This window comes from Pinus tabuliformis, chromosome 3_1 (assembly GCF_031772625.1).
Source record: "Pinus tabuliformis cultivar Carrire ecotype Pingquan chromosome 3_1, CPIR1, whole genome shotgun sequence".
NCBI classification, from domain to species: Eukaryota; Viridiplantae; Streptophyta; class Pinopsida; order Pinales; family Pinaceae; genus Pinus; species Pinus tabuliformis.
Window position 1 is genome coordinate 82,654,436 of NC_142301.1, and position 12,605 is coordinate 82,667,040.

The following is a 12,605-nucleotide window of genomic DNA, read 5'->3' on the forward strand; positions in this document are numbered from 1 at the left end:
AAGTGTGAGGAAAAACTACTAGCAACTACATCACTCGATAGATCTCATGACCGGGGAGGCCCGATCTCCTAATATCCCAATAGCATGGGTCACAATACTTAGATACCTAATTATTTGGTGAATATTTTATCAATATATAATTATTTGACATATGCAACTACAAAACATAATAATATTAGGTTTCCCTGATATTAGTCATTCACTTCCATCTTCCATCATTGGTCCAATGGTTGCATCAACTTGTTTTATCTAGATAAATCATATGTAGGTATTATGTGTTGAAGGAAAAGTAACTAAGTTTGGTTTTCATTATAACTTGTATCTATAATATTATGAAGAAAATTGTTATTCCTTGCATCATGGGTTTCATGAGCAAGATGTGTTAACCATAAGTCAAAGAATTCTTCTTGATGTCTTGAGGAGTTTTTATGTTTCATGGTAAGTATTATGAAAGTCATAAGGTCAAAGTTTAAGCTCCAAAAGAAGTTTCACTATTATTATAATGCGAAACCACTCTAGAATACGCAGTGAATCTCATTGATATGTCAGCCCAGAACTAAGGGACTCTTGTTGGCTTCATACATGATCTTTGACTCATATATAGGAGTTAACGTAACGTAAAAAATATCATCTTCGGAGCAATCTATGGATCAAAGTAATCAATAAAAATAATGCATACACGATGGTTTTCTCGGAAGAATCTCGGTCTTCGAAGTTTGGTCACGATATATAAACAAGTGCTCCATATGTCACAAATTTCGAAGTAAAGATAGGAGATACAGTTTTCAATACAGTCCTCACAAGACTGTAAGAAGGTCAATCATATGCATCTCTCAAAAGTATGTAAGGAGCTCAGAATAATCTGGTAATATATATTTGGGAAGTCTATGCATAGTGATACCACTCACACTATTACTCACTGTAATGTATATCTCAAACGCTATTAAGGGACTGCACATACATACATACATACATATATATATATGCACAGTGGCAGTAAAAAGTGTAATGCTAAGATGTGATCTCTTTCATATCTATTGCAACCAATGAAGAACCAAAGGATTGTGGCAAATCGATAGAACAAGGTGTCGAAGACAGTGGCAGAGAGAATGACTACAGTGATAATAAGGTAGTAAGTTGTAGACCAATCAGTGCAGAGAATAGTGACAAGCATCTTGGAGGTAACCTTGTGTCTGTTTTTTCAAGTGTCTTGGTATTCATATAAATATCTATAAGAAGAGATTCAAGGGTTTTACTCTCAATGGGAGAGGTTTTTCCTTGGCTTGGAGCCAAAATATTATGTACTTGTTTTTATTGTTGATCGTCCATTTTGATAATTGTTTCGAGATTGAAGAACACACTAGTGTAACAAATCTAATTGAAGAAGACAACACAAACTTTTATCAATAAGTTTGAGAAGAATCACTAAGTCATGAATTTTCCTTAGATTCTTAAACTTGGAATCAGAGCTATGGTTCACAGAGGGCATGAAGGAGATCAACTATATCAAGGAAAATCTTGTGAAGAAGTGTTCATCCCTAGCTGGTCTAATCAAAAAATACTTCAAAACAGTGTGGAGAAAATTCTTCTCTTCCCAATCTCAAAGTTTCACGGTTTGACCTTGCATGTACATCGCTATGCGCACCTGCTAGTCCCTCACAATTTGTGATGCTGCTCCGCGCAGCCCTACTCAAGGCGCGACCCATATTATACCCAAGTTCCTTGTTATTTAATATGTTATTACCCGATTACTCAAATTATTGGTGTAAAAATAGTGATAATTAGTAGTATATCCAACAATCATATAAGTGTGTGCGATAAACAAAACAATAAAGAAGGCAATACACAAGCAGATGCACAGAAGTTGGAATCATATTCTATTTATTATTCTTCATTCAAGATTACAGACTTGACACCGCCCTACGCACTCAACTGCAGGGGTCTGCGCACTCAGTTGCAGGGGTCCGCACACTCAGTTGCAGACTCTACTAGGCCTTTGCGCACTTAGCTGGAGAGCCTCTTCCTACTACTATGACACAATACACTTCGACTCTTACTCTATGCTCGAACCATTCGTATTCATCTCTCTCTATAATTCCCTCCTTCACTGCCTTTACAACTTAGAGCCTCACTCTATTTGCGTGACATTACATTATTTTACAATACTTAGGGTGGACAACCCTATGACTCAAACCTATTCTTCGCATTCTGCACCCGTAATTCGCGGAGTCTTTCAATACATTTGACCAAAACTTGGGCTTTGAGCACCAAAACATGTTGTGGGGGGATTTCATGCCCAACAGGCCCCCAACAAAATCATCATGACTCATCCCTAGGCCACTCTGTTGGCACGACGATCTTGGCGCAGAGTCTCTCCAATCGGTCCCGTACTGCTTGGAGGTTTGCGGCGCACTGTTCTCTGGTTTGCTGGACCTGCTGCATGCACTCTTCCGATGCTTCTTTGCGAGGATCAACTACCTGCCTTAATGCATAGAGCCCCTACATTTGTGTAAGCTTGCCCTCGATATCTGCTGTAATGGTGAAGGCCTCATCAATCCATGGCTAGACGTGTGCTTTGAGAAGTGCCTCTTTGTGTCTTGTGGCATCCACTTGCTCTTTCAGTGCCCTTGCTTGTTGTATCTATGTGAGGTGTTGAGTGAGGACGACTGTCTGTGCAGTTCCCCTTACACTATCGTACTTCTCTTGAAGCTTGCACGCCTCTGTTTCCAGGTGTTGTTTGTTGGGGTCCTCCTAGAAGGATGTGAGGATGCCAAAGGCTTGGTCCAACATACCGGTACAGTCCTACACTGCCCATCCAATTTCTTCTAATCCTTTTTGAATAGAAATAACGTACTGCTCTATAGCTTTTAGAGGAGTGGAAGGCTGTGCCTTCAGCTATAGCTTGGCAATCTGGAGATTCAGCTCCAGCTACACACACGTTGTTTCCTCACATGCATTTCAAACTCCACTTGCGAGACAATGGATCCGCATTTCTGTTGGTAGGTTTGTGGTGATGGACAACTCTCGGACTTGCCAACATGTTTCATCAACTGTCTGCACTATTTGCTGGTTTTGTGACACCAGTTCGTCACGCTACAATATGCGATATTCGATATTGATCTTTTTCTCACTCATCACCTGAATTGCGCAGCCCTCCGAGGTGTGGAGCTCTGATATTATGCCATCCTATAGTTGGTACAGTGTGTCTTGCAGAAGGGCAGCCAAATTAAGGCCAAGTCCCTTGATCCTGCCCACCGCAACTTTGTCGACCTCATTCTCTATTGTTAGTGCCCCTTTCGGTACCACTATGGTGTTGGCCATCTTTGCTCATAGTAGCTGCTCCGCTGCTAATGTGCCTGCTACGCCATAGGTGGCTATGGTTCCTTCTTGTGGGGGCCACACATGTAGTTCTTGCAGCTGCGCCCTTAGGGCCCCCAACACAATTTGTTCCTCCAACATGGCTTCTTGGAGTGCTTCCTTGGTGACCTCAGGAACCATCTCACCAGTGTCATAGAGGTCGCCTTCTGTTAACATGACCGGGTCGATGGCCAATTTGGAGGCCTTGACCTTTTTTTGTGGACCCAATCTCTTTATGGCCTGCGCCTTCTTCTGCAAGGTCTGTGGCCTCTACCTCTTGTCCTGTAGACAATTCCAGGCCCTCTTCTTCCTGCTTTGTTGCAACCCCTATTATCTACACTGTTGTTGCTACTTCGGCAGCCTTTGCCTACTCCACGGCTGCCTTTGCTACCTCACAGACAGCCCTTACCTCTGTTGCCACTTTTTCATAGCACCGCTTCTCGGTCAACTTCGTGACACGCAACTTTGCCTCACCCTTTCTTTTCTATGCTATTGTCCTATATGGCTCCACCAGATCTAGGGCACACCACTTGGGAGGCCATGATTCTAACACTGAAAAATTGCATCATCAATGGCGATGAAGGGAAGCATATTCCATTGTCGTGCCGAATCCTTACGCACCTTGATGTAAAAATTATGCATGTTCACCTTGATGTCTGCAAAGCTCTGTAGACTGTTGTGCATTGTGGGGGACAGGCGCGGCCTTCTATTGATCCTCATCCGGATGTTCACCTGCATGAGCACCCATAAGATCTTTGTCTCGCGAATCCACTTCGCGTCTTTGGTAGCCCAGAGCGAAGTGTACTTTGTAGCCTCTGGTAAGTCCTGTTCAATGTTTAAGAACTGACTGTCCTCTGATAGTTCTCTGTTACCAGCAAAATGGATAAGAGCAACGACGCGTGGTGGAAGATCTTGCCCTCCTCTTGGGCTTCCTTGCAGTTGGAAAAGAATTCCTCATAGAGGAACTCGGCTCAGTTGAATTGGACCCTCTCTATGCATTGTTCGGCCAACACAACCACCAGCGTTGGTACCTCATTGTCGCGACATTTACTCATCACCTTCCCGGCCAGGAGTTGGGTGACTACGGGCACCTCTTTATCTTTGATGCTGTTGATTACGTAACCCCTCTTTGTCTTCTCAAGTTTATATTTCTTCTTCATGGCCTCCGCGAGAGCCAAATCTGCGCTTTTTCCTGCTATCACCTTGGGGTCCTTTCCCTTATAGGGAGGCTAAGAAATTCTATGGATGAGATCCACCGTGATGGGAATAGGCTCCTCCAACAATAAGTACCCATCGTGCACTAGGAAATGTAGCTTCCTGATGATGAAAATAGTAATGGGCGCATGGTGAAAGTGTGGAATCCACAGCAGATGAAGCAATCTGTCCTTCTCCACACCATGCAACCATTTTCACAGCTCTAATGTTGTGACTGGCCCCTCCTTGCTTTGCTGCATGAGGCTCTCTGTCTCTAAGTGTGGGAACTTCTCACTGTCCGCGAGGTCTCAATCTTCAAACTTCATTGTGGGCACTCGGTCCAGGTGTGAGCCATCAAACACAATTCCATGAGGGAGGAGCGGGGTCTGGAGTGCACTCTTGGTGGCATCTAGATCCTTTGGTATCTTAGTTTTCCCTTTCTGCGGAGGGACGTACTCAGGCAATTTCACTGCAAAGCACACCGGCTAGATGTCCTCTGCTTCCTCTATCTCATCAATGAGAGCTTGTAGGTCGTCCTCCTCGTCATTTGTCTCAATGGTGACAGCCTTGCCCTTTTCTTCCATTGAGAGTTTACTGAATCACAGATTCCTAGGGGACATTCAAAATGGTCCCACTACCTACTTATCTTTCTTGGGCCTTGGTGTCCGAGGTGATTTCAAGATTTCCGGCACGACCCAAGTATCTTCGGGAACATCATGTACCATGGGGTTCTATGCAGCCTCGTCAATGGATCCTTCTGCAGAGCCCAAACCTCTCCTGGTAGCCGCCATCCTGTTTGAACTATCTGTGGTCGTTCATGAACATCATGGCTCAAATATCACTCGATGCTCAACACTTTGTGCTCTAATCAACTGCTCAAATCTCAAGTGAACAAGTGTTGTCTCGTGGCTATCCCTTGGAGTTTTATAGTGCCTTTTGAGTTCAAATTCAATCGTTCCCCCCAACTATGGGCCATCAATGCTTTCTTGGCGGTAGCTTGTCCCAAATCTTGCCCTTAATTCATGTATTAGATGCCCGTTGCCCGCTCCCTTTTGCCTTAAATCGGACATCCCTTCGTGAATATTGACACCAATGGTCACTTCCTAGCCTACTTGCACAGCAGTCGAGCCCCCCGTGCGGGGGTACGAACCTTGTGGCATGATGATTCTATGTGCACCCTTCTTATTGCGCAACTCCCACGCAGATTTTTTTATAGTCCCACGCTCTCTTTCAACTACCTAGAGTGTTGAGACTATGCTTCCTACCAGTAGTCAGGTGGTCGCACCCCCTAAGTGAGGCTTCAACTCGCCTTCTAGTATAGTTTGCGAAAAATCCTCAATTGCCCTCATGATAGCCAGTGTCACACGTTTTATCATATGTATTGCACTTCCCTGGCTACTACATTTGGTGAGGTGTGGTCGTAGTCATGGCAGCAAAGTCATAAATTCTCAGCAACACTCTTCTAATCTAGTGGTATGATCATCACACCTTGTCTTTTTATCCTTGTTTGATCGATGAGACATGCTTGCTTGATCTCATTTTTCAGCCTTTTTATCTCGACATCCATAAAAATTCTTTTCTTCCTCAGTCGTACTCAGTTTTCTTTGAGTTCGTGGAGTCTAAGGTTCCCTCACCGAATGGCTTCCTGAACCTTTATGTGTTCGACCTCGTGTAGCTATGTGATTTCTTCGTCTTGGGATTCGCGCACTATTACAAGTACAAAAGCTCTTACGGGTGGACTCCACTTTGAATTCTATTCATAAATTACGGCCTCTACTCTGTTCCACACCTTTGGAATCATTTCCGTGGTGAGGGTTTTGCACATGGTCCTATAGGCCCATTGAACAATTGGTACGCACAGGTCCCAATCAGTGCATCTTTCCTGGTGAACCATGTTCATTAATTCGCACACCCTATCGAATGCTTCTCCATGGATAATTGGTAGCATGCATCGCCTTTCCTGTTGCTGCGATTTGTTCCAATTCTTTATTTTGGGAGAGGTGTGCGCTTGTGCGGGTTATACAACATATGTCCGTACCCATCAGGAAAGGTGGGCGTGCAATTTGTTCCGCCCCTGCTGACTACCTCTTGTTCAGAGCTAGGGTTTTCCAAAGTGTAGGTGCATCATCCTTCTGCATCCATGTCAATCCTCATCACTTCCTTCATGCGTGCCCCACCATCATGCGAGTGTTGCATGCAGTGCACGATTAAGTGCATCGAACCACTGTTGTTCTCATACTACACTTTCAAATTTGCTCAGGAATTCATCCACTGGTGTCAACCCATCATATGTCGGTAGATCCCTTGCTTCTCTTATCACGTAGCATAGTGATCTAACCATCATGTTGCAATTTAGCGTTGTTACTTTGTGATTCTTCCATCACTCTATCTCTTCTTCTGAATCCAAAGTGCATGAGCTTTTGTGCTCCCATGGAATCCTTCCATCGGCAGTCAGATTCATCCAATCCTCTTCTCGCACAGTTATCTTGTAAATACAATCAAGATCATCATCACTATCGTCATCACGCACCGGTTTAGCGTATCGCTCTCCTTCAGCTGGATCTAGCGGTACCACTACACATAGTGACTTTTTCTCAAAGATCATTTTGTGCTTCTTTAGATTTATGACTCCGTTCATATCGGTGGCCCAGTAGATTCCTATTAGTGCAGGATAGGGATTACTATCATTGATAATCTCTATCACTTCAAAATCTACCTGCGCGCTCACACCTTCAATATTTACTATTACCCCTTGCAATCTTCCCATGGGCAAGACCTTCTGTTGGTTCGCCATTCGTCACTGAATAGTAGACCATTGTAGCGCAGGTATGCCCATGCGTTCCCATGTCTGTTTTGGAAGTACATTCACATCTGATCCCAGATCCAGGATTACCTGATCTATTTCATACTCGTTGATTTGCGCAGTCAACCTCATTTCCCTTCCTATGCACAATGCATGCTTTCCAAGTTTCCGCACCATGCGTGGCTCTCCTTACCCCCATGCACCTAGTGCTAAGTTCTAGTTGATCCTTACTACCTGAAGTGCAGGCCTCCGTGAACCTCTTCTTAGCTTCCATGAATGTCTCCTTAACGCGTTCTAAATCAAATTTGGGTTCCTTTGTAGGAGCCTTGCAAACCCATGCACTTTCTTCTGATTGATTACCATTATCAACGCCAGTGGTCACATCACTCTTGAGCATCATGTTTACGTTTGGGTCTTCTTCACGCGGTTCAGACCTCATTATCTGCAAGTTCTGAGTCGAAGGGGGCTGAAGTACCCCTTTTTCGCGGAATCTCGCTATCAATGTAGGGCAGTATTCTACCTCATGATCAAACTGAGTATAGTACAAACATGATGTCCTTGTCGATTGTGTCCAATCGTGGGCATAGTGCCCTAGCCCTCGGCAATTATAACAAATTAATTGTCTGTGACCCCTTCCTTGTCCTATTCCTATTCCACCTCGACCTTGATCATGCCACTGAAATCCAGCGCGTGCCATTCCTGCATTTGGTTCAAGGGCTCACATTTCGCTCTACACCCTGTAGGCATGAGTTTGATCCATCATTAGTTCATAGCTTTTGCAAATGCATTCATCATGGTTTACCAACCTGCAGAAGTTACAAAATAATTGTTGGGACATCTGCATATATTTCTGCAATAGATGATAATTATCCATAGTGTGTTTTCCTCCTATCTAATAGATCATGCACTATAATGCAAGCACTATGCTCGGTCATGTTTGTGCCTCAGGTCTTGATGGCATCGACCCTCCTCATGCCAAGTAATTTGTGAACACCAGACAATGGTCCTTGTCATGCCCATGGCCTTTGCATTTTATGCACCATACTTCCTCACATGCCTCTAGCTTGGGTGTCCTGTCCTATTTCAAACAATGCATTTCTACACAGATTTTGCAGTTGCATGTGGATGGACTCCCAACTAGGGTCTTGTATAGGGGTCTCATGTTATCTCATCGCTATCTCCAAAGCTTCATCTTGGGTGGAAATTTTTTGCTGTGACAGCGTCGTCCTTAAGTGCGGTGTTAGTGATGCCACAAAGCATGCGCGGTGTTGTCCATCCATCAACGTCATGTTGGATTTGTGAATCATACCCTGCAGTCTTTGGTCCAGATCCCAGGGGGTCTCGCCCAGGAGCATCTTGATCTCCTTCAACTCGATGATTGATTTTGTTTCCGACTTTGGCTAGCTAAATTCCTTGTTCAGTGTGGCCTAGATCTCCATGATTCCTACATTTGGATGTTCATTAGAATGCTTGATGTACCATGTTAATGCGTGTTCCTGCAACATGCTCACCAGCGTAGCCTTCTTGATATTTTCATCCACGACACCTTGTGCTTCCCATACTTCTCTTACCATGTGATGTAGGTAATGTTCCCTTTATGGACAGAGGTGACCCCTTTAGCCCTATAGTGGGACTAGTCACAGCAAGAGAAAACAACAACTAATTTCCTTAAACAGTCATTGCTGAAAGAGCCTACCTCAGATTGGTGTTCGATGGAGCTTTCATTGCACTGCTTCAACTATCGTTTCCTTTTCCTCATTGAGAGATTCACCTAAAACAACACAAGAGAACAATAGAACACATAATAGAGCACAAAAATGATCTATTCACTTACAGATTCAAGGAACCATAAGCTATCAAGTATATTTTACACATGACATAGGAAATCACCATTGATTGTAGTAAAATGAATAAAAGCAAGGCTTACAACCAAGCCTTGACATCGCAAGCTTCCTCGAAGGGTCTAGCCGGTATGTTTCTTCAAGCATTCACTCTCAAAAGGGTCTCCCAAGAGGCTGATAACTCTCTCTCACTTAAAAGAACTAGTACAAGGCTAAGGCAATCAACAACCAATTGCTAGGCTATCAATAGTTCACACTGCAAACCATCAATCTCACACCAAAAACTAGCTGATCATAGCAATGGGAAATGCTTTTATAAGAGGAGGAGCCTCCATAAATGAGGGAGAGGGAGCTTATCCCCAACGGAGGTTTCTAAAAATGTGGAACCATCATCCTAGAGGAGGAAACGCGAACTTCCTTTACCCAACAACTAGTTCCAGAACCACCCAGAAGCATTTTGTTTGAACTAATTCGCTATATCCAGATTGTCATGAGTCATACACTAGGACTTAGAGACGACGTCACAGAGAAACAATGTATTCAGAACTATCGTCACAAGAAAGATCTTTAGGACTTGCGACAAGCCCTAAAATCCAACCATCATAGAGAATAGATGTACCCCTACGACGATGTCACAACGTTCAAGTTCATTACAAGAAATTGTCGCAGGAAGAATGAGGTTTACTTGCAACGATCTTGAAACGTGTGTAAAAAGGGTCAATCTTCAGTATTAAAGACCATTTGTTAATATTCTTGAATGATTGGGAAGATGTGGACACATTTTTTTGAGGTATGCCGCAGAGAAGATGTCGCTCAGGGACTGCCTTTATCTGAGATCAGAGGATACAGGGTCAGTGGCAAATTACTATGTAATAGATGCCCCCTTAAGCATGAAGGCTGAGAGAGTGGGAGGGGTGAAATTCTTTATGAAACGATAACTGAATCAGAACACCATTGCTAAGAACTTCTTGGTGCAAGTACAACTGATATCTCTGATAGTGAAAGAAATACATGTAGGCTAGGCATGGGCGAAGCCATTCAAAAGATAGATAGAATTGGTCTGGGGTATGGACGCAGCCATCCAATCGATAATACCATATCAAAATACATGTATGGTCATAGCCATCCAGAAAGACTCAGGTATGGTCGCAGCCATCCAATCAAAGAGTCATGTATGAAATCAGGAACCAATCCACACAACCCAAACTTATCTAATCTTAGTCTGGGGTCTAGGATTAAACTCTTAAACATATCGGTGACACGACTGCAGAATGTGGCAGCATTTAGGTACCACGGGATCGAAGGTCTAGTGGAGACGACAAGGATCAAAAGGAATGACGCAAAATGATAAACCCAAAGCCCGAAAGGCCAATGACGATGCGAGGATATCCCAAACCCGACGAGAGGCAAAAGTGTGGATGTTCAAGAGTGACTAGCTATCATAGCTAACCAACAGAATATTTCCAAAATTTTCCCCCATCATTACTAGTGAGTACCCCAATTATTTTTGAAAAACAAGCTTGAAGGGGATAACATATGCTTGCGAGATAAGTTCATCCTTCGAACAAATCCAACGTAGTGAAACTTTAACGAGCCCCAGGGAGGAGAAGCTCGGGCTCATCATGGTGATGAGTCCAATGTCGTTAGGGTTTAACGAGTCTGACATAGGTAAAACTCGGAGTCTTTTTCATGTTTAGAGAGTTTGAAAAAGACATGGAAAAGAAAAATCCAGGTGGGACCTTTCGTAAGTTTGTGTCTCTCACACCCGAAAAGGTAGAAAATGATACTTGAGAGAACCACTTGACCATTTCGATCAAGAAGTACTTTTCGTAAATAGTGTTTCCAGTCTGAAAAAGTAGAAAACTTACTGGAGACATGATTTTTCATAACCAAGAACGATTTCTAAACAACAATGGCTCAACCATCTTTTCGTTTTTAAATGTTCAGAAAAGAGCTGAAAGCAGACCTCCATTTTTATTTTCTTTACGGAGTTAAAAAAAAAGGAAAAAAATACTCGGCAATCATTTGATCTTTTATGAGTCGAAAAAGAGCTTAAAGAGGACTCGTGAGAAATTTTCATGGTATTTACCAAACATGTATCGATCAATACTCACATTTGGCACACCTGTCCTTGCATAGAGAAACCCAAGCATTAGACCCATTCCACAGGATACACGATTAATGTTCAAATACCTAAGTCAAAAACCATAACCAAAATCCTAAAAACTATAGTACAAACCCAAAAAACTATAGTTAAAACCCTAAATTTCAAAAAAAAAAGCTATATAAGGCATATGGTGAAAACATAATTCACTTTGTTTTATTTTTAATAGTGGTAAAACTCCAAACAATGCTTACCTTTGCAAAATTAGGTGTCAATTTCCAAAGCTGTGGTGATTCATTACGTTCCAAACTCTCTCCAAGTAAGTACTCTGCTTGTTCCTTTGGGTTTTGAGTGCATTTTAACGATAATTTCAATGTTTTAGCTGAGTTTGGGAAGAATTTTTGTTTCAAAAATTCGCCTTGGCTGTCACAAATGTTCCCCTCGGGGTTGCGACGACCACAAATTCCAAACGGGCCAAAATCAACATTGTCGCAAGAGAGTGATGTACTCCTACGACGATACAAGAAATTGTAAACTGCTCAAATTAGATCGTCACAGCTATTTTAGAAACAGTTTCGACGAGCGTGAAGAACACAAAAACTTTATTTTCACACCAATGTGGCATATGAAAATGGATCAAACAATTTCTAATAAAAGAATGTTTGTATGTGTAGGTTGCAAAATGGCATTTTCGTGGAAAGAATGCACACATGATGTAGATTACGAGAGATGGGCAACTGATCCTCAATGCTTGTAGCACCTCCACAACTGCAGACTATTAAAATTATTCCTAACGCCACTATTGAGAGTGCAATTAGACCTCCTAGAATTCTTAATATGATCATGGAACCCAACAGAGGATAAATTCATCATCCCAGGGCAGGAAGTTGAGTTTTACTCCACAGATATATATTTCCTTACTGGTTTATCATGACGAGGGGAAAGACCCCGCATGGGTGGTGTGTGAATCATTGGAGAGTCCTTAGACATGTTGATTGCACAAGAGTGCCCAGGGGCACGAAAATCACCCATGAGCGGGAAGTTACATATTCCAACAATGAATTATCTATCATTGCATGTATTATTGTTCACGATCATGAGGCTAGCCGGTTCTCAGGCTCAACATGAGGCAACTAAAACACAACTGTGGTTGGCTTTAGATTTCGTTAATCCTACCATGTTTGACTGGGCAGAGGCCATGTCTCTGAACATGAAGAGACACTTGACCAAATGCTAGAGAGGCGAGACAAAGCAGTTCTCGTACGGTTCAATTCTGATACCGCTCATGTTGGAGTGGGTACCCATA